Raw genomic sequence first — 20,390 nt, forward strand, 5'->3', positions numbered from 1 at the left:
TCCTGCTCACCACTGAGCTTTTTTCACTTTCTTTTCATTTAACTTTCTTACTGAGTTTTCTTTCAGTTAGCTAGTTAGCACTTATGTTCTGTTTTGTTACGGAGACGAAGACGGCTCTCTTTATAGCGGTCTTTCTCCCATTTTGCTATGGATACGATCGTATCGGGGACCCGGCGCCCAGCCGTGCCTCCATTGTTTACACCCGGGACCAGCTGTTAGCACTGCATCACACCGCGGTACGGCCCGAGGAGAGGCACGACATTCCCGGCGAGCTGCGGAGAAGGAAACGGGGATGTCGCGCTGGAGTGCAGCGCCGACAACGGAGGAGACAGTACAAGCCTGTCCTCCCGTCCGTCGTCATGGGGAACGTAAGATCGCTCCCCAACAAGATGGACGAGCTGTCGGCACTGACTCGCCATCAGAGGGAGTACCGGCAGAGCAACGTGCTGGTGTTTACCGAGACATGACTGAACGCGGAAGTACCGGACACGATCGCCGTGCTGGACGGATTCCAGCTCATCAGGCACGACAGGACAGCAGACAGCGGTAAGAGGAAAGGAGGAGGACTGGCTGTGTTTGTGAATGATAGATGGTGTAACTCTGGGCACATCACTATCAAGGAACAGCATTGCTGCAGGGACATTGAGCTGCTGGCTGTTGGCATGAGACCATATTATCTACCCAGGGAGTTTTCTAATGTCATTATGGTAGCAGTGTATGCCCTCCCGTCTGCAAAGGCTGAGTCTGCTTGTGACATTGTCCACTCTGTTACAAGTAGGCTGCAAACACAGCACCCTCAGGCCCTCCTTCTGATCTCTGGGGACTTCAACCACGCCTGTCCATCCACCACGCTGCCCACCTTCACCCAGTATGTTTCCTGCCACACCAGAGACAATAAAACACTGGATTTATTCTATGCCAACACCAAGGAGGCATACCACTCATCCCCCCTGTCCCCCCTGGGAAGAGCTGATCACAACCTGGTTCATCTTCTGCCTGTCTACAGACCTCTGGTGCAGAGAGAACCAGCAACCACCCACACTGTGAAAAGATGGTCTGAGGAGGCCGAGGTGGCCCTGAAAGACTGCTTCGAGGCCACTGTGTGGGAGGTACTCAGCGATTCCCATGGAGAGGACATTGACAGTATGACATCATGCATTACGGACTACATAAACTTCTGTGTGGAAAACACCGTACCCACCAGGACTGTAAGCTGCTTCTCCAACACCAAACCCTGGATTACTCCAGAGTTAAAAGCTCTCCTGAAGGAGAAGCAGAGAGCTTTTAGCTCTGGAAGCAAGGAGGAGCTGAAGGCCGTGCAGAAGGAGCTACGGAGAAACATCAGGCGGGGAAAGGAAGGATTTAAAAAGAAGATGGAGGAACAGCTGCAGCAGAGCGACGTCAGCGGAGTCTGGAGAGGTCTGAAAACCATCTCAGGACACAAACAACCAGACTCCCAGGCCAGACGTGACCAGCAGTGGGTGAATGATCTGAATCTGTTCTTCAGTAGATTTGATCAGTCTGCCCCTCCCCTGGCCCAGACATCACGGCTGCCTTCAATGGACCCGCTGCAGTTTGCCTACCAGCCTGGCATTGGGGTGGATGACGCCATCATCTTCCTCCTGCATAGAGCTCTTTCCCACCTGGAGAAGCCTGGAAGCTCTGTGAGAATCATGTTCTTTGTTTTTTCCAGCGCTTTCAACACCATACAGCCTGCGCTTCTGAGGGACAAACTGGAGCACATAGGGGTGGCTAATCACCTCACATCCTGGATCCTGGATACCTCATGGACCGGCCGCAGTATGTCAGGACCCAGGACTGTGTATCGGACTTGGTTGTCTGCAGTACGGGGGCCCCGCAGGGGATGGTGCTGGCACCGTTCCTCTTCACCCTCTACACTGCAGACTTTTCATACCACATCCCCACCTGTCATCAAGAAGAAGGCCAGCTCTGTCCTGGGATGCTCTCTGGACTCTGTGCAGGTGGTGGGAGAAAGGAGGATGACAGCCAAGCTGTCATCTCTGAGGACTAATGACTCCCATCCTCTGCAGGAGGAGATAAAAGCTCTGGAGAGCTCCTTCAGCAATAGACTGATTCACCCAAAGTGTGTGAAGGAACGCTATCGCAGGTCCTTCCTGCCTGCTGCTGTCAGGCTACATAACCAGCACTGCTCACAGTAGACTGCACCATGGACACTTTATTGACACTTTATTGCCACTATGGACACTTTATGGACACCACAGCTGTCTGCTGTTTTGCACATACAATCACTTGCACTAGATGTGCTCCCTTTATCTACTGCTCATTTTTTGCTCATTTTCATTCACTGCTGTTCATTATTATCCACTTCCTATTATTTTCATTATAATTATTATCATTATTATTATTATTATTATTATTATTGTTATTGTTATTTATCGCCATCTCTTGTATTTTTGTACTTACTTGCATGCCTAGTTATTTCAGTTTTTTAAGTTTAATTTTGAAATCTTTAATCTGACTCTTTCTCCTTGACTGCTGTAACACTGGAATTTCTCAACTATGGGATCAGTAAAGGTGTATCTTATCTTATATTATCTTATCTTATATATATATATACATATATATATATACCTACTGTGTATATATAGGCTACAGTATATACATGTATATATATACAGTAGTTATATAGTCTATATATATATATACGTGTCACACATCCGTAACACGACGCGTTGTTGCTTCAATAGCTGACACTTTTGACCCCTCTGATTACATGACATGTCTACGGACGCACGTCTGATTAGCATAGCAAGCTAGTTAGCATAGCGATGCTACGTGTCACACGTCCGTAACACGACGCGTTGTTGCTTCAATAGCTGACACTTTTGACCCCTCTGATTACATGACGTGTCTACGCATACACGTCTGATTAGCATAGCAAGCTAGTTAGCATAGCGTCGCTACGTGTCACACGTCCGTAACACGACGCGTTGTTGCTTCAACAGCTGACACTTCTGACCCCTGTGATCAGACGACGTGTCTACGCACGCACGTCTGATTAGCATAGCAAGCTGGGGGGATGAAACTTTGATAACTAAATCAAGCCATTTAAGGAACAATATAACCCTGTCTGCACGGACGAACGGGCCGCATGATGGGGTCAAATGGATCATGTGCATAATTAACCACAAAACAAGCAAATACTTCATCTTAATGACATATAACACTCATTATGCTTCAGCTGAATCTTCTTAGTAAATTACCATGTTGAATTGAAATTAGTTTATCATGTTAAATGTCCGCAATTGTATGAAATTGCTCCAATGCGTTAACCAATCTTTGTGCATAATCACACAGCCTGATATGCCCTGGCAAACACAGTGGAACTATTTTCTAAAAGCACAGAGCAAAGAAATGTCTTTTTTTCTCCCCTGGTCTGCTGTCAGCAGAGAGCGGCGGCTGCAGCGGGGATTTCAGCACCAGCGCGTGTACAAAGACTTGACAAGCGTCTCCTTTAAATGTGTTTGCTGCTAGAGAAATTATACATAGCCTAATAAATGAAGACAGTGACATTTTCAATAAAAAACAACGAGTTGAACGTTCATTTCAAGCTTTTGTAGTACAACGAATTTCAGAATTGTGCGAGAGACGGAGAGCGGGCGGCAGTGTTTGATGCAGGAAACTCGATATGGACTTGAAAATCAATTTCGGAGTGGGGGGGTTTCGGAATGGAGGGCTGTCCCCTGTTGGGACATTGTGCACGCACAGCCCTTCACCACCTGGATCCTAAAATAAACACCTGTTTTATTACATAATCATGCTTCCGTGTTGCGCCATTCAAATAACAAGAATTGCGGTTTAATACTCTTAATTATAACAGCCAACTTATTGAAAAATGTCGGGTTTAAATTGGGCTCGGGCCCATAATTACAGTTAATTGGACGGGCCGGGCCGGTCCCGGACATAACGTGCACGGGCTCGGGCCGAGTCGGGCTGGATTTTTTTGGGCCCGATCTAAGCTCTATTAGCCACTCTCGTGGAAAGGGGGTCAGTTCCGGGGAACCCACATCCACTCGTTTCCCCTGAGCCGCTTCAAGAACTGCCAGCTACGCGAGTCCCTCCTGATCAAAACGCCGCTCCACCTCTGAGCGCAGCCTCAGTATGTAGTCAGGCAGGCTGCATTGAAAGCATAGATCTATGCATTAATGATATGAAAGAGATAAATCTAAGTCAGACAAATTGAGTTTAAATTCAGATTCTTTTTTTTTTTAAGCTTTTTTAGGCTGATGGGGTGCGGGGGGGGGGGGTGGATGGGAGGGGGTGCGGCCTAGTTACCCCTAGTTAGGGTGATCAGCGTTGTCGTCTCGCAAGAGGGTTTGAATCCAGCTGCCAGCTGTGGTCCTCTGGCTTTCTCCCACATTCCAAAGACATGCAGGTTAGATTAGGTTACTCTAAAACTGCCTGTTGGTGTGAATGTGAGTGTGAATGTTTATCTGTCTCTATGTGTCCGACCTGTAATAGTCTGGCAACCTCGCCCATTGTCAGCTGGGATAGGCTCCAGCCCTCTGCAACCCTGTACCAGGATCAGCAGTTACTGATGTAGACTTGAATAAAAATGTGAACCTACCCTTTAAATGTACTCTGGTACCCCTGGAACAGTTTGAAGGATATCTACCTCTTTCTGATAAAGAAGAGACCATTTGGGATCATTGCATCAATGAAACAGTATTTTCCAGTCAAAAAGGCTAGGGTGACCATATTTTGATTTCCAAAAAAGAGGACACTCAGCCGGCCACGACTACTTAAATGATACTTGCCGTTTACTCAAAGATGCCTTATCATTTTAATATATTTAAAATTTATATGTAGGCCTATGAATAGAAAATTCACTTTTATCACAAAATAATATCTCTCAAAGACAGAAATTCAGATAGGCCTCTATAGGAGACACATACACACACTAGAGTGTGGTGATCCAAGCCCAACGGTATCTGACGGGTCGGCCGGGTTTGGTCAAAAATGTAGAGCTACATTTTTGACCAAACCCGGCCCGACCCGTTATAGCTATATAAATTGTATTCGGGCTCAGGTCGGATTTGGTCAGCTTTCAGTAAAAATGTAGTGTAAAAATAAATAAAATCCTATTGTCTGTCCTGTTTATTGCTTGGGCACTGTTGTTTACGTGACAACACCTGAACATAGCACACACAGACACACATTGGCTGTTTGTTTCTACCTCTCTCCTCGCTGGAAGTCTCGGACCTCCAGCCGCCCGCCTCCGCCTTGATTAAACACTGAAAATAAAATAAAAGAGGGAGACAGGTTTTTCCTATTTTAGCTTATTTTGTTTTATGTCTCCATCTCCTCTCGCTGGAAGCTTCGGACCTCCCGCCTCCCGCTCCCGTCTCACACACGGAGGTCTCACTCTCCGCTGAGCACGCCCGGCGCACGCCCAACCTGTTAAATAGCCTGTAACCATAACAACTGTGTGACACAAACTCAGTGCTTTGGTCATTAAATAATGTCGGGCTCGGTTCGGGTTCGGCAGAAATATGCGGCCTGTGCCGCACTCTAACACACACACACAAACACACGGAAAACTGGACATTATCATCAGTTTATAAAAACCCCCCGGAGGCCCCGGACGGGATGTGAAAAATGGACATGTCCGGGCAAAAGAGGATGTTTGGTCAGCCTACTTTATAAATAACTTTTATAACACCCGACGCTCTGAAATTAGCATGAAGCTAATAGGCTGGTAAACATACCGATATGCTAGCGACTGCAGTCACACAAATAAAGAAGTAGCTTTAGTTTTAGACTGAACTATAACAAGACATTTAAAGGCTGAGTTGAAAATCATGCCATTTTGCATAGTACATGTGAATATTATTATACGATGTGAAACAAGCTGACCGTGGCTATGAAAGGGGAAACAACATGATGATCGGCAGATTTTCAGCTAATCAGCCCTGATCAGTTTATATAACCACCACACATTACCGCACCATGGTTCACAATGCGCACACAGCGGCACAGGGTAACCACACACACACACACACACACACACACACACACACAGCCTAGAAGAACGCCGCTTTTTATTTTATTCTATTTTTTTTCAGCCCAGTTGAGGAAAGTTTAGGGGGCCTGGAGAAGGTTTTAGGAGAGATGGAGCTCTTGTGCCCATGATTAATATAAGATAGCCTAATTGATAACATCACAGACAACAAAATTCCATGACTTTTCCAAAAGTTTAGATGATTTTACTTAATTCCAGGACTTTTCCAGTTTTTCTATGACCGTGAGAATGTTGTTTAGATAAGACCTGTTGTGAGCTGGGTCACAATGGTTTGCCATTTTTAAAAAGTGTGTCCCCAGAAATAAAGTTTGGGAAACACTGCTCTAGTCACACCAGGCCTTTATGAACACTGTTTCATCTTTTACCTAAGCATGTAACCAATTAAGATCTAATTGTTATTTTACAGGCGTGAAAATTTCACCCCAGACTGCAACTCCAGGGTGTGCAGTTGGCACTTCCCAAATGGAAAAGCTGCTGTGTTAAATGGAACGAGGGGAAGACTTCCCTGACAGTCCCAGCCATACCCCAAAACACAAGGCAGGAAGCACCGCTACTGCTACTGGTGGTGAGGAGGAGGAGAGATTAGATCTGCTGCAAGATGCTGACAGTGCAGCTGTGCAGACCCCCTGCACTTCAACAAGTCTTGAGCTTCAGATAGCAAATGAGATGCTTAAAAAAGAGAACGAAGAACTGAAAAAAACAATTCGAGAAACAGAAACAAATTTTTTCCTTCAACCAAATTTCATCCAATCCTGACCTAGTGCAATATTACACCGGATTGCCTGATGCTGCCACTGTCCTATTTTTGGAAGCACATCTCTCCAAATTTGAACTAAAGTATCATTCTGATTGGACTGTACAAATTTTGCCCCTAGTTGATCAGTTTCGCCTTACCCTCATGAAGCTCAAGCTAAATTGTGGGCATATGGACTTGGCAACCAGGTTTAACTGTAGCACAGCCACTGTAACAAATATGTTTACCACCATTGTAAGTGCACTGTATGATATTTTGTATGTTGGTATGATGGAAAACAACATCCCCTCCACAGCCAAAAATCAGACCTCACTGCCAGACTGTTTTCATGCTTTTCAGAACTGCAGAATAGTTCTTGACTGCACTGAGGTAGCTGTCTCTAACACAGTGAGCCTGGAGACACAGAGTCATTTGTACAGCACAAAGGACATACCACACTGAAGGCTCTGATTGGTGTGGCTCCCAATGGAGTGATCACCTTTGGTAGTGACCTTTATGGTGGGAGTGCCTCAGACAAAGCTATAACAGCTGACTGTGGAATTCTCCAGCATTTTCAACCAGGTGATATGGTAATGGCAGACAAGGGTTTCCACCATCAGAGACATTTTGCCAGAGGGAGTTTCACTTAACATCCCATCTTTCCTTGTTGATGGACAGTTTACACAGGAGGAAGTAAGCAAAAACAGACAGATATCCAGGGCCAGGATACATGTGGAGCGATCTATTCAGAGGCTGAAGCTGTTTGGCATTTTGCACCACATCCCACACCAATATCAGAAAAACATCAACAAAATATTAAAAGTCTATGTGTGTCTTACAAACTTACAAACACCCATTCTCTGTGAAATTGCATGATTTGGCAATGATGTGTGATGCTGCCTGATGAATGTCAGACTGATTGAAATTGATGTGTATTGTCAAGTATTGTATATAAATGTAAAATGCCCATGCTTGATTGTTTTATGAACTTCATGTTCCTATTTTCTTCATCTTCTTCTCTTTCCTTCTTCTCTCTCTGAAAGTTGTTTACCCCTGTCAGTTATGGATCAGACGATATCTGGCTTGGTTATATATATAGAAAGTGTTTGGTTTTGTATTCAAAGTTTCTGGTAAAAAAAAAAATAGAATAAAATAAAAAGCGGCGTTCTTCTAGGGTGTGTGTGTGTGTGTGTGTGTGTGTGTGTGTGTGTGTGTGTGAGTGATTGATATTATCTGTCTTGTTTTTTGTTGTTGTTTGGTTTGTTTCCAATTATATATTCTGCCGTGATGTCTTTATATCAAGGGTCTTGGGGTGGGTTTTGACTGGGAGGGCTGAAGGGTTACTGGGGGGAGAGGGGAGGTGTAGAGTTCATATCTTACTTTGTCATCTTATGTCACTGTTATGAATGTGATGATACTTTGCACCATAATGTAAATAATCTTTGAATAAAAAATTGATCACAAAAAAGTATTGTATATATTGGTATTTTTCATTTAGCTGTATAATCATACTTAAATGCTGTTAATGTTTTAGAGCAGGGGTATTCAACTAAAATAAAGGGAGCAAAAGCTTGAATTTCCCTTTTTCTGGGGCGGCAGTAGCTCAGTCCATAGGGACTTGGGTTGGGAACTGGAGGGTCGTCTGTTCGAGTCCCCGTCCGGACCAAAATATGGAGCGTGGACTGGTGGCTGGAGAGGTGCCAGTTCACCTCCTGGGCGCTGCCGAGGTGCCCTTGAGCAAGGCACCGAACCCCCCAACCGCTCGGGGCGCCTCACCAAGGGCAGCCCCCTCACTCTGACATCTCTCCACCTTGTGCATGTATAGGTTCTGTTTGTGCATGTGTGTGTCTTTCGGACCTGTGTGTAATTGACAAGCAAGAGTGAAAACATTGAATTTCCCCTCAGGGGGATTAATAAAGTAAATAAACTATCTTGACTCAACAGTCTCAGACAGTTTTAGATAATAAATCTCAACACATCTTCATCAAAGACAAATGTAAATTAAAGTTTTCCAACTTTGCCCAAGACTGTATGGCTGCAGCCTGGAGCCTCCCGTCTCATGGCTCTGGTATCATGACCTCTCCTCTGGTGATAAAGAAGCCACGCCCCCCGAGCTTCTAAATTTCAGAATAAAAGCTCGCGCCTGACACTATAGTTGTTTTAAACATAATATTGTATTTTGTAAAGATCGCGCCTGACACTATAGTTGTTTTAAACATAATATTGTTTTTTGTAAAGCTCGCGCCTGACACTATAGTTGTTTTAAATGTAATATTGTATTTTGTAATGTATTTTAGGAATCCTGGTACATTTTCCTGCTTCTAAATTTCAGAATAAAAGCTCGCACCTGACACTATAGTTGTTTTAAACATAATCTTGTGTTTTGTAATGTATTCCTGGTAGAGTTTCCTGGTAGAAAAGTTGTTTTAAACATATGACTGCAGCCTGGAGCCTCTCGTCTCATGACCTCTCCTGTGTTAAACATGACTGCAGCCTGGAGCCTCTCGTCTCATGACCTCTCCTGTGTTAAACATATGACTGCAGCCTGGAGCCTCTCGTCTCATGACTTCTCCTGTGTTAAGCATATGACTGCAGCCTGGAGCTTCTCGTCTCATGACCTCTCTTGTGTTAAACATGACTGCAGCCTGGAGCCTCTCATCTCATGACTTCTCCTGTGTTAAACATATGACTGCAGCATGGAGCCTCTTGTCTCATGACTTCTCCTGTGTTAAACATACGACTGCAGCCTGGAACCTCTCGTCTCATGACTTCTCCTGCAAGCATATGACTGCAGCCTGGAGCCTCTCGTCTCATGACCTCTCCTGTGTTAAACATGACTGCAGCCTGGAGCCTCTCGTCTCATGACCTTTCCTGTGTTAAACATATGACTGCAGCCTGGAACCTCTCGTCTCATGACTTCTCCTGTGTTAAACATGTGTGCAGCCTGGAGCCTCTCGCCTCATGACTTCTGTGTTAAACATATGACTGCAGCCTGGAACCTCTCGTCTCATGACTTCTTCTGTGTTAAGCATATGACTGCAGCATGGAGCCTCTTGTCTCATGACCTCTCCTGTGTTAAACATATGATTGCAGCCTGGAGTCTCTCGTCTCATGACTTCTCCTATTGTATTTTAGGAATCCTGGTTGAAAAGTTGTTTTATACATAGTATTGAATCCTCTTCGGTGTACTGTTGCTTTGTGTTGCTTTTACATGTTGTCCTTTCTTAAAATCATTTTATTTTTTATGCAAAGCACTTTGAGTTGCATTTTGTCTGAAATGTGCTATACAACTTGCCTCGCCTTGCCTCAGTGTTATTGTGTGTCTCAGCTTGCAGGCTCTGTAGATATCTGCCTGGCACTGCTGCTTGTCCTGTTTATGTGTTAGATGACACACACATATGCACACATACATGCACGCACATTCACACTACAGGATAAGCACTTGTAACAATTTCCCTGTGATGTGTGAAAGGAATATATAATACATATATAAAATATATAAATAAAATGAGTCTTTTAAAGAATGCAGCTTTTTTTATTTCTTTAGTCAAAACATCCAGACTGCAGCTGGTAGAACTGGCTGCAAAATCCAGGGTGGGGATCCTCAGAATAAATCCCCCAGAGCTCTCCCAACTTCCCACGTCCAACATAACCTGTGGGTATAGCAATAACAAAACAAAAGCATATTCATGTGCATGGTGTTAAGATTTCTTTTTTTGTTGCAGACACAAAGTCATTTTACTTAGTAACATTTGAACATTTGAATTCTGTTAAAAGCACAGTGTGAATACCTGGCATGCAGCTCTTAAATGTATAGTTGCACTGAGCGCAGTTTTGTACAGAGTAGCCTACATAACGTTAGGTAATAGCTAAAAAAAACCCCGTAAACGCTAACGTTTCTTCAAATAAAGATGTATGTGTTAACCCAAGGGACACGTAGTATCATCTTACGTTTCAAATGCAACATTACAAACTATCCAGATGGTTAAAATTATAAAGTTAAGAGTTTAACCGTTTTATTTTTGTAAAAAAAAACTGGCCTCTTTGGGAATTTACCTGTAACGCCGCTGCCATCTTCTTCTTCTCCTCTCGGTTTGATTTATTGGTGGCAAGAGTGTCAAGAAATCGCGAATTTGCATTTTTGACCCTGTAGACTTGCTGTTGTACACGTCCATGTCATGACACGAGAGGTCATGAGACGAGAGCCATGAGACGAGAGGCTCCAGTCTGCAGCCATACCCGTCTCACTTTGCCACACAAGTGTTCTTTTTATCCAGAAACATATGCCCAAACACATTCTTTTAAGTGCCAAAAAATTCTCATAACTGTGATAATTAAGATAATTATCAGTGATGGAAAATATACTCAGATGTTTCACTTTAGTAGTACTGCAGTGTAAGAAAAACATTCCAAATGAATTTACTGAATTGAACATTTTATAAGAAAAAGTGCAAAGAGAATTTACAATTTTCACAATATGTACAGAACTATAACACAATAGTAACTATAATCTCTGGCATAGAACAGTAAAAAGTAGCACCAAAATACTTCAGTACCTCAACACTGAACAGAACAATTTATATCTGTGTCAAAATGTGTGGAAGGAACAAATCTTTGTAAAACATTTCCAAGTGGTCAATGTTGACAGCCCATGTGTTGTCTTTGAGCACTGGCAGGATGACAGGGTCAAGAGGGGTCCACACAACCAGGTGACAGCTGCTGGTGTTGGTGTGGTGCATGTTGCCCTGGATTTGATGCCAGTAGGCGTGGGTTTTTTTCAGTGACAGAGAGCCACTCTCCTCATCTAACCCCAGGAAAAAGTCCAGATACTTTGCTGCCTCCAGGATGGTCTTGGTTCTTGCTACCCATGGACACTTGACTTCAGTAATGCAGTCAGCAGATACTGTCCCATCTGGAGATCCACCAAGCAGTCCACTGTTTGACAGGAACAGTCCCCTCTCCTGGACAATGACACCAGTGCGCTCAGTGTACTACTGCTTTGCGTTGGCTCATGCCATATTTCCAAGTTACATGCCTTAAAGAAAAGGAAAAGAGCATTCACTAAGTGTACTCTCAGAAGCAGTGGCGTGCACAGATAGACACTAGGTGGTGCTATAGTACCTGCCCTTTGCCCTCTGGACCAAGCAAGTGCCCTTCTGAAAGTTAGTTTTGTTTTTTGTTTTTTTACAGTGTACTGTATGTGGCCCATGTTGACATGATCATCGATCAATTCTCGATTAAAAGCATGTAATAACAATGTCCCAAAATGCCCCAAAAGATGTACCTCCCACTGATGAAGAAGAAAGGTCAGAGTCAAGACCAGAGTCATGTTAACTGTTAAGGGCCTTTTAAAGCTCAGATTTTAAAGTTGAACTGTTCCTCTAATTTTATTGAAATATCTTAAAAGCTGATTTATTTTAACTACACAAAGTGGTTTGGCAGTACTAAATCAGGCATGAAGCTATATTAGCTAATTATATTATTCTGTACCGTATAACCATAAGTTATTTCTACATTACAACACATCAGTAATCTTGTATTTACCTTAATAGGCTATTGTTAAAACTTTGACAATGACAAATAGCCTATTAAAATTTGTCTGCAGAACACAGCTATGTTTTGTTTTTTTTAATCTCATACTGCTATAATAAGGCAGCCAGGGGTTCCACACTGAGCACCTGCCCCCCAAAATGTCTGTGCACGCCACTGCTCAGAAGCGCAGATCCTTCAACATTTGCAGAAATACAATGATGCTGTATTTCCTCAAAAAAGTTGCTGGATACAGTGACTACAACTTCCTTTTGGATACTGCAACACCTTAGCTTTCCTCTGAAACCCAGAGTTTTTTTGTTTTTTTTTGACTGAAAAACGTACTTATTTTCATTAATTATTTTCTTACCGTGATGCGTTCTTTGCTTGCCCAAATGTGGCTTCCTCGATCTACTGCTTCTCCTTATCACTCACAGCGAGCAACTGCATTACATAAAGGGCCTTGTCTGGAGCTTGGGCAAAACCCAGGCTCGTCACCAGACCATCAAAGGTCTTGCTAGGCAGAGTCTAGATTTAAAAATTAAGCACATAAAATACAAACATATGTATATGTTTAAATGTATACTTGAAATGAGATGAAAGTCAGTGCTTTTGGCAACGTAGCATTAACAAAACATTTGTATATTAACACTAAAGGTATCTGTGTAGTACATGTATCAAATCAAATTTGGCATGGGCCAAAATTGTGTAATATTTGTTTTAAAATAGTTTAAAATGCTGTATCACTGTGAGATAACTTTACCATAGCTGAATTGTCACTGATAGTGGAGCCTAAATGTTATGCTTCCGGTAACATGGAGGGCACATCAGAGGTTAAAAAAAGACAAACTGTCATACCTGAGAGTCTCTGGAGACAAGATCCACCCCATCCCAGTAAAACGCCCAAGCTGTGACAAGGATGCAAGGGCCCATTCCTTGTCCTCCTGGGTGATGGGTCTTTTGATGCCAGCTGAGATAGTTAGGAAGGGTAATAGCATTATTTATAGTGACTGAGATTCTTTTACATGATTAGTAGTGAATAGGGCCAAGCTGGCTGTACTTCTTCTGCAAGTGCATGTTAACATGATTTGATTCCCATAATTGATATTCACATGATACAATTGCATAGCTTTAAGAAAATTATCTAAACCATGCAATCAAATAATGATCACTTACTTATTAAATACTCACCCCGTGTTGTGGAAGGTGTAATCTCAGACACTCTCTTGGCTCTCTTGGTCTGTTGTGGGTGTCTTCGCCCTCATCGGTATCCCGCACCTCAACATCGGTGCGGGATACATTTTTCTCCACCCAGATCAGCAAGGCAGCCATATGATGGCACTTGTCTTTACCAATGGGGCATTCACAGGAGCTGAACCTAACTGCCTGATTCTCAACATTAACCTGCACGTATACAGTTTCATCCCTATGATTCATCCTCACCCTACAGGACACAGTTCTGAGTTTATGAACCTAACAACACTTCTGCTGCTAGCCATGAGTAGCAGCTAACCTAACTCCACTAACAGTAACCCTCCAACACCTGACTAGTAGCAAGTATTTATTTATTTATGTGTGAGAAGCAGGACACGTAGCTAGTGTAAGCGTGGGATTGAACAGCTGCTCAATCCTACACTTACACTAGCAACATCACTGGGACTGATGTGTTTTTGATTGGTTTTTAATGCCTACTAGATTGTGAAATGGCACAACGTGAAAATAACAATTAGGATATTATCGTGAACGACATATCACACTCCTACTTGCTAGCAAACTTACTACTAACTGCTAACTCACCTCAACCTTGTAAACTTTGTTTTTCATAGATGCCTGGACAGTACCCTTGATTAAACTGCCAGGAAGAACTGACACACTAAGCACTCTACTTGAGTTAAAAGAATTTAATCCTTTCTTAACTCTGAGAGAGGTCTCACTACAGAAAGAAAGATGTGATAGTGAAAAGATTTACGAGTTCCACCATTGTTTACCGATCGTAACTGAGCAACGCCTGGACTGGCTTGGACCCGGAAGTCATGCATGACGTCAGACTTAACGGCCGTATTATACCAGTAGGGTATCTGCTGACTGGCAGGGCCTACGTGTTGATGGCTCGGACCTTGTTCTTACCATTCAACCAACTTTTCAGGACCTGCCTTACTGTAGGTATTTCAATCAGGAGAGACACATTTTTTGGTTAGGAAAGAAAATATTTTTGGTGACAACCTGATTGGCTGATGGAGGTCATGGCTAATTACGATAGGACAGCTAGAAGAGTGCATGCCCAGAGGCAGCTGATTGGAGGAAGCAGTGGGAGTGAGAGAGAGAGAATTGTGAATGAATGAGCACGGAAAGGTCTTCCTGATTGAACTTACGCTGAGCTTCATTTCAATCAGGAGAGACACATTTTTTGGTTAGGAAAGAAAATATTTAATTACAAATGCACATGAGAATGAAATGTGAAAATGTGGAAATGTGAAAAGTCTTTGGCGATTAGACCCCTTTGAGATGGAGATCTATAAGGAGGGTGATGGATCCGTAGCCAATTAGGGAACCCCCCAAAACAGTGTAAGGAGTGAGAGGGACGACAAACCGTTTGACGTGAGGCAATCCTTACCTTACCAGGAGGCAACAGGCTTCTAACGAAACAAACAGATAAAGATTAGTAGGGAATGCATTGCAAAAGAAGCATGAATAAACTGAAACAAGGAGGCAGTGAATGTGAATGAACATGCAGGCCTGCATGACTCCTGAATGGGGTAATTTAACCTTGATGAGAACATATGGTCGGGATGAGACTGGGACAACAAATGGGGAGCTGCTATCTAGAAAACAGGGGATGTGAGATGAGCATGGAAAGGAAGTGGCAGAGGGGAGGCTGGGGATGGGCATGATTCTGGAGGCCATGGGTGTCTATATGTTCAACGAAATAAAAGGTCAACAAGGACCAACAGAAATGAAAGATCATAAGACCAAACATAAAGTAAGGTCAGAAGACCAAACTTAAGATAATGCAAACAAAAGGAAGAGGTGGGGCAACCAAACATAAATTAAAGTCAGCAATTTTCAGCATGACAGCAACAGAAATTAAGGGTCTGATGACCAAACTGAGATTAATGTGACTGGTGTGAGGTCTTAGTGACCTGGGCCTATGTGTGCAGAAAATAATAAAAGATCAATAAAGACCAAACATAAATAAAAGGTCATAAGACCGAACGAAAATTAAGATCATAAGACCAACTCAAATAAAATGGTGAAAGTAAAATAAGGTCCGGCAACCAAAAAGAAATTAAAGTCATCTTGACAAACTGAAATTATGGCCCGTCGGCCGAAAAGAAATTACTGTGTATAAGCATGAGGTCCCGTAGACGTGGGTGCACAAACTGGAGTCCTAAAGACCATCATTAGAACAAAATAAAAGGTCGGAAAGCCGAACAAAATAAAGGGTCACATGACCAAACAGAAACTAATTTCGGAAGACCAACTTAAATAAAATGGATAAACTAAAATAAGGTCCGACGACCAAACATGAATTACGTCCAATATGACAAACAGAAATTAAATGGGTCCCACGACCAAAGAAAATTAAGTGTTGCAGGGGAAGCATTCAGAGGCGGTCCAATGACCTTGGTGTGGTGCATGAGGTCCACGGACCATGATGGGGCATTTGCATGAGGTCTGAAGACCAAGGGTGTTAGGGCATACAGCATAAGGTCTCATGGGCCATGATGGGGCATTTGCATGAGGTTCTGAAGACCAAGGGAGGCAGAGCATAAAGCATGAGGTCCCACAGACCATGGTGGGGCATTGGCATGAGGTCCCGAAGACCAGGGGTGTTAGAGCATGCAGCATGAGGTCCCACAGAACATGACAGAGCATTTGCATGAGGTCCGAAGACTGAGGTTGTTAGTGCATACAGCATGAGGTCCCACAAACCGTGATTGTGCATTTGCGTGAGGTCCCGAATACCATGTAAATGAGCGAGAGATAAGGCAAACGAGGTAAAAGGAAATGAACCAATAAAACTGCATTAATTCACGGCCAACTTGAATAAATGAATACAGCAGGATATGTCCCAGGACCAGAAGATAGAGAATCAGCAGAAAGAATTTGTGATTATATAACCAAAATGGAATATTCATGGGTGATGCATGATTGAGGATTATAAAATGATAGGTGAGCAGTAGCGGATGAGGAGGTGTTCATGCATGCAGCATGTAGTTAGAGGGCCACGGATGACTGAGCAGCGGCATGAGAACGCGAAGAGCATGGGTATTGAGGGAATGTGGGATAAATGACAGCCATCCTAACCGAACTGAGGCAGACGGAATTGGAAACATGAACAAGTGCAAGGAACATAGGACTGAACAACAAGCAAATTTCAGGTCAGCAAAGATGCAATAACAATAAGAAAACCAAACAGAAATGGCAAATGGCTGATGCATGACTGTGGCTCCATCAAATATAAAGGTGGGGAATAGGACAAACCATAACTGGGATTTGATTGAAGGAGCAGGAGAGGAAACTACGAAAGACCACCACCAGCTATTTGAATGACTTAGTGAGAATTTGGGGAGCAGAAATTTGATTTATGAATTGGTGCTAGAATGGAGCCATACCTAGCCCCCCCCCCCCCCAAAACCAGTGGGTACTTGCTACACAGTAAAATTGGCAGTGTTAATCCAACACTTAAAGAGTTAATTTTAACACTGAGTCAGTGAACATATGGTCCTAATCTACAGAGTGTAAAAGTTACACTGAACATAGTGTTGAATTTTCAGAGTAAATTCAACTCTGATAAGAGTTAATATTTTACACTACACCACACTGAGAAGTGTAAATCAACTTTTACACTATGAGGGATATAACACTCATAGTGTTATTTACATTTGACACTGTAGAGTTTAAGTGTTAATCAGAATTTACTCTTATTAATTCACTCGTCATCAGTGTCAAACCTACTTAACACTAAGGGCTCTAGTTTCCCGTCGCGGCGCAGGGTGGTGCAGGGTGGCGAACCCCGTGCAGAGCTAGTTTCGAGCAGTGCAACCCAAGGTGCGCTCAGTTTGGTAGTTTGGCAGACTGAGGTGCGCTGAGATGGGTGTTGCGGCGCAGCAGGGGGAGGTGTCGACAGATCCAGTTTGGCGCAGTGACAGTTTCGTGCCAAAAGGCTTTGCCGAAGGTGCGCTAAAAGCTTGCCAACTGAAACCACGTCTACTGTCAATGCAGGTGGAGCGCAGCCGGTGTAAGCCGAAGTTTGGCTGACCGGCGGACAGTGCTCACACGTCACCAAAACCTCACAGGCAGGTTTCCAGAATATCAGGCACATTAATAATGCAATAAATACCCAAAAAACCACTATTCCATGCAACTATCTACAATCAGCACATAAATGTATCTCTATATCGACTGGCCCGTCACATCAGATGTCAGATCAAAGGGGATTGGCACTGTTTGGCACGTTTGGCACGCGTAATGGAAACCCAACCTGATTTGATTAAAACAGCTGCAAACAAATGAGTTCACATCCCTCTCAGCCAACCACAAACAGCCACAGCATCAGATAGGGAGTATATATGCAGCATCTGTCATCTTAGAAAAGTCAAAAGAAAAGAAACAGAGTGAGACTCCGAGAGAGAAAGAGAGAACACACGCACACATGAGAGAAACGCAACATTGATTTACGATTGTGGTGACCTCCTCCCAGGCTACCTTTGCATCATCAGCCCGTGGAGGTCTGCTCGCAGTTCCGTATATTCAGACACTGTGAGCTTGGACCTCCCAGACCAAAACATCAGTTTCCTCCTGGGAGAAGTCTGGCTGTCTGACGCTGCTGCTCTCTTCTGCCATGACGAATTGAGTAAACTCTCATTACGCCTTCACCCGGCGCATTTAAGGGCGAGGAGAGGGGCTCATTTGATTGGTGTGATGTGAATGGGCTGTGTAAAACCCACTCCACGCCTTCTCTCCTCCCTCTTTCCAACTTGCGCAGGTAGGAGGGACGGAGGTGGGAAAGATGAGTAGCTGCGCCAGCGCGCATGGTGTGCCAAACTTGCAAAATCCGAAGCACAGATGCGCTGCGCCCCCGCCTCGCCCGGTCTGCGAAACTAGAGCCCTAAGTGTTGATTAAGAAATTACTCCCAACACAGTGTTGATTTTAGATTGACTCCTACTAGTGTTAAACATAATTTACTCATGTATTTACACCCTTTAAGTGTTATGATTACTCATTTTTAATATAATGTTTTCTTTAATAGAATTACTTCTTATTTTTTTGCAATTTTCTACTTTACCAACTAACACTAACTAACACTAAAACAAGTAAAACTTAAAATATTTACAGGGTGAAAAAACAACAAACACCATTATATCCATGTCTTAACACCAATTTATTAAAAATAAAATACTTCACCCTCCAGGTTTGGTTTACATTTTCTTTGTTTTGGGATTCAAGTGTGACAGGCAGCTCCTTTATCACATGCTACCTAACAAACTTCACTTTCAGTTTAAAAGATGAAAAACAAAACAAAAACATTGCTTTTAAAAGACATTGTACATTTAAAATTGTAAATTTTAAACCATTTCTCTTAACACTGTGTTTAAAGTGCATTTCGGAGGATACACACATCAGAGGATAATTCCAACCATTTTCAACCTAGAACATACTTAGCCATAATCAGGAGAGATTTGCCAATTTGCAACCTTATTTGATCAATCCACATTAGGGATATGGTGTGAAAAATGCCTGCAGTTGCTGCCCATGTTCTCTGTGTCTTTGGGGTACTGTACACGTCAAATGATGTCCCTGGTAGTGGAAAAACAGATTTTACAGCATGACACAGTACCCCAGAAACACAGAGAACATCTGCAACAACTGCAGGCGTTTGTTTTTCCACACTGTATCCCAATGTGGATAGATAGAGACAAGATTGAAAATCTGCAAATTTTTCCTTTAAGAATAGTGACAGCCAGAGTGGCTCAATCGAAAAAATGCTGGTTGGAATCAATGATATCACTCAGTACAGTGCCAGACGATAGAAAACTGTCTTTAGGATGAATTACAATAACTATCCTTTTTAAAACATCGCTAAAATGCAACAAACCACCCTTAGGAAAATTCAACTGACAAAGGGAATTTTGAGGATATATATGGAAGCAGGATTACTGTAGCCACACAACCAACAACCTTTGGTGATCATCAATAAATGACTGACGTTTATTATCAAATATTCGAGATGTGTGTTAGAAATTAGATTTCACACTGACAAATTCTTTGGTTATCTTGTTCCGTCTCATCCTGCTACCTGATTACCCTCCAGAGGAAACATCTGCAAAAGTCAGCATCTTAAAACTTGCTCCACTTTGGAAATCCATCCATGTGCAAAATTGTCAACATTGCTTTAACACTCCAGTGTTGAATATTGCATTAGATGGCGCAATAAGGAACTATAAAAAGGGAGGAATCTGTTGGTCCATATGCCATTTGAACATCCACTGGTTTAAAGTAGAGCAACTCTTCAACATCAAACACCTTAAGTGCCTGGAATGGCTTTAATAAAATTTTAAATGCATGGTAATGTTGATCAAAACAAATGGTCTCTACACCTGAGCTAGTAAGAATAACTTGATCATCTTTCACAATAATATGCCTGATCTTACAAAATACTGGCATCTCATCAACTACCTCCACACATACTATTAAGCCATACTCAGTGCCATGGTGCTTTACCCACTTCACCGACAGAACATTAGTAGATATTGCAGTGTTAAGTTTGGCAACAATCTCAGGACCTTCTTTCAACTCTCCAAGCTGCGCCATCTTTCCTGGACCAATAGTTAATCTGCACTGGGTGAAAGATTCCCAATACAAGGCCATGTATCTTTGGTGCTTTTTGGCTAATGTCTTAGTGATATTTTTGAAACTCTTTAGTTGGGTCTTGAAAAAGTTGCTTTGCCTCATAACGCATACACCACATGTGCAGAAGTGGTCCAATATTTTTTATACAGCGAGGATAATGCGTCATGAAATGGTGCTTAGGCAGGAGATTTCTAGCAGGAAACAGGCGC

The 20,390-nt window shown here is 42.9% G+C and overlaps 1 pseudogene; it reads left to right on the forward strand.

Moving 5' to 3' along the window:
• The first annotated feature begins 463 nt into the window (after positions 1 to 463).
• LOC144465063 (uncharacterized) lies at positions 464 to 7,673 on the forward strand (annotated as a pseudogene).
• Positions 7,674 to 20,390: the final 12,717 nt, after the last annotated feature.

The sequence above is a fragment of the Epinephelus lanceolatus genome, chromosome 2, assembly GCF_041903045.1.
Source record: "Epinephelus lanceolatus isolate andai-2023 chromosome 2, ASM4190304v1, whole genome shotgun sequence".
In the NCBI taxonomy this organism is placed as follows: Eukaryota; Metazoa; Chordata; class Actinopteri; order Perciformes; family Serranidae; genus Epinephelus; species Epinephelus lanceolatus.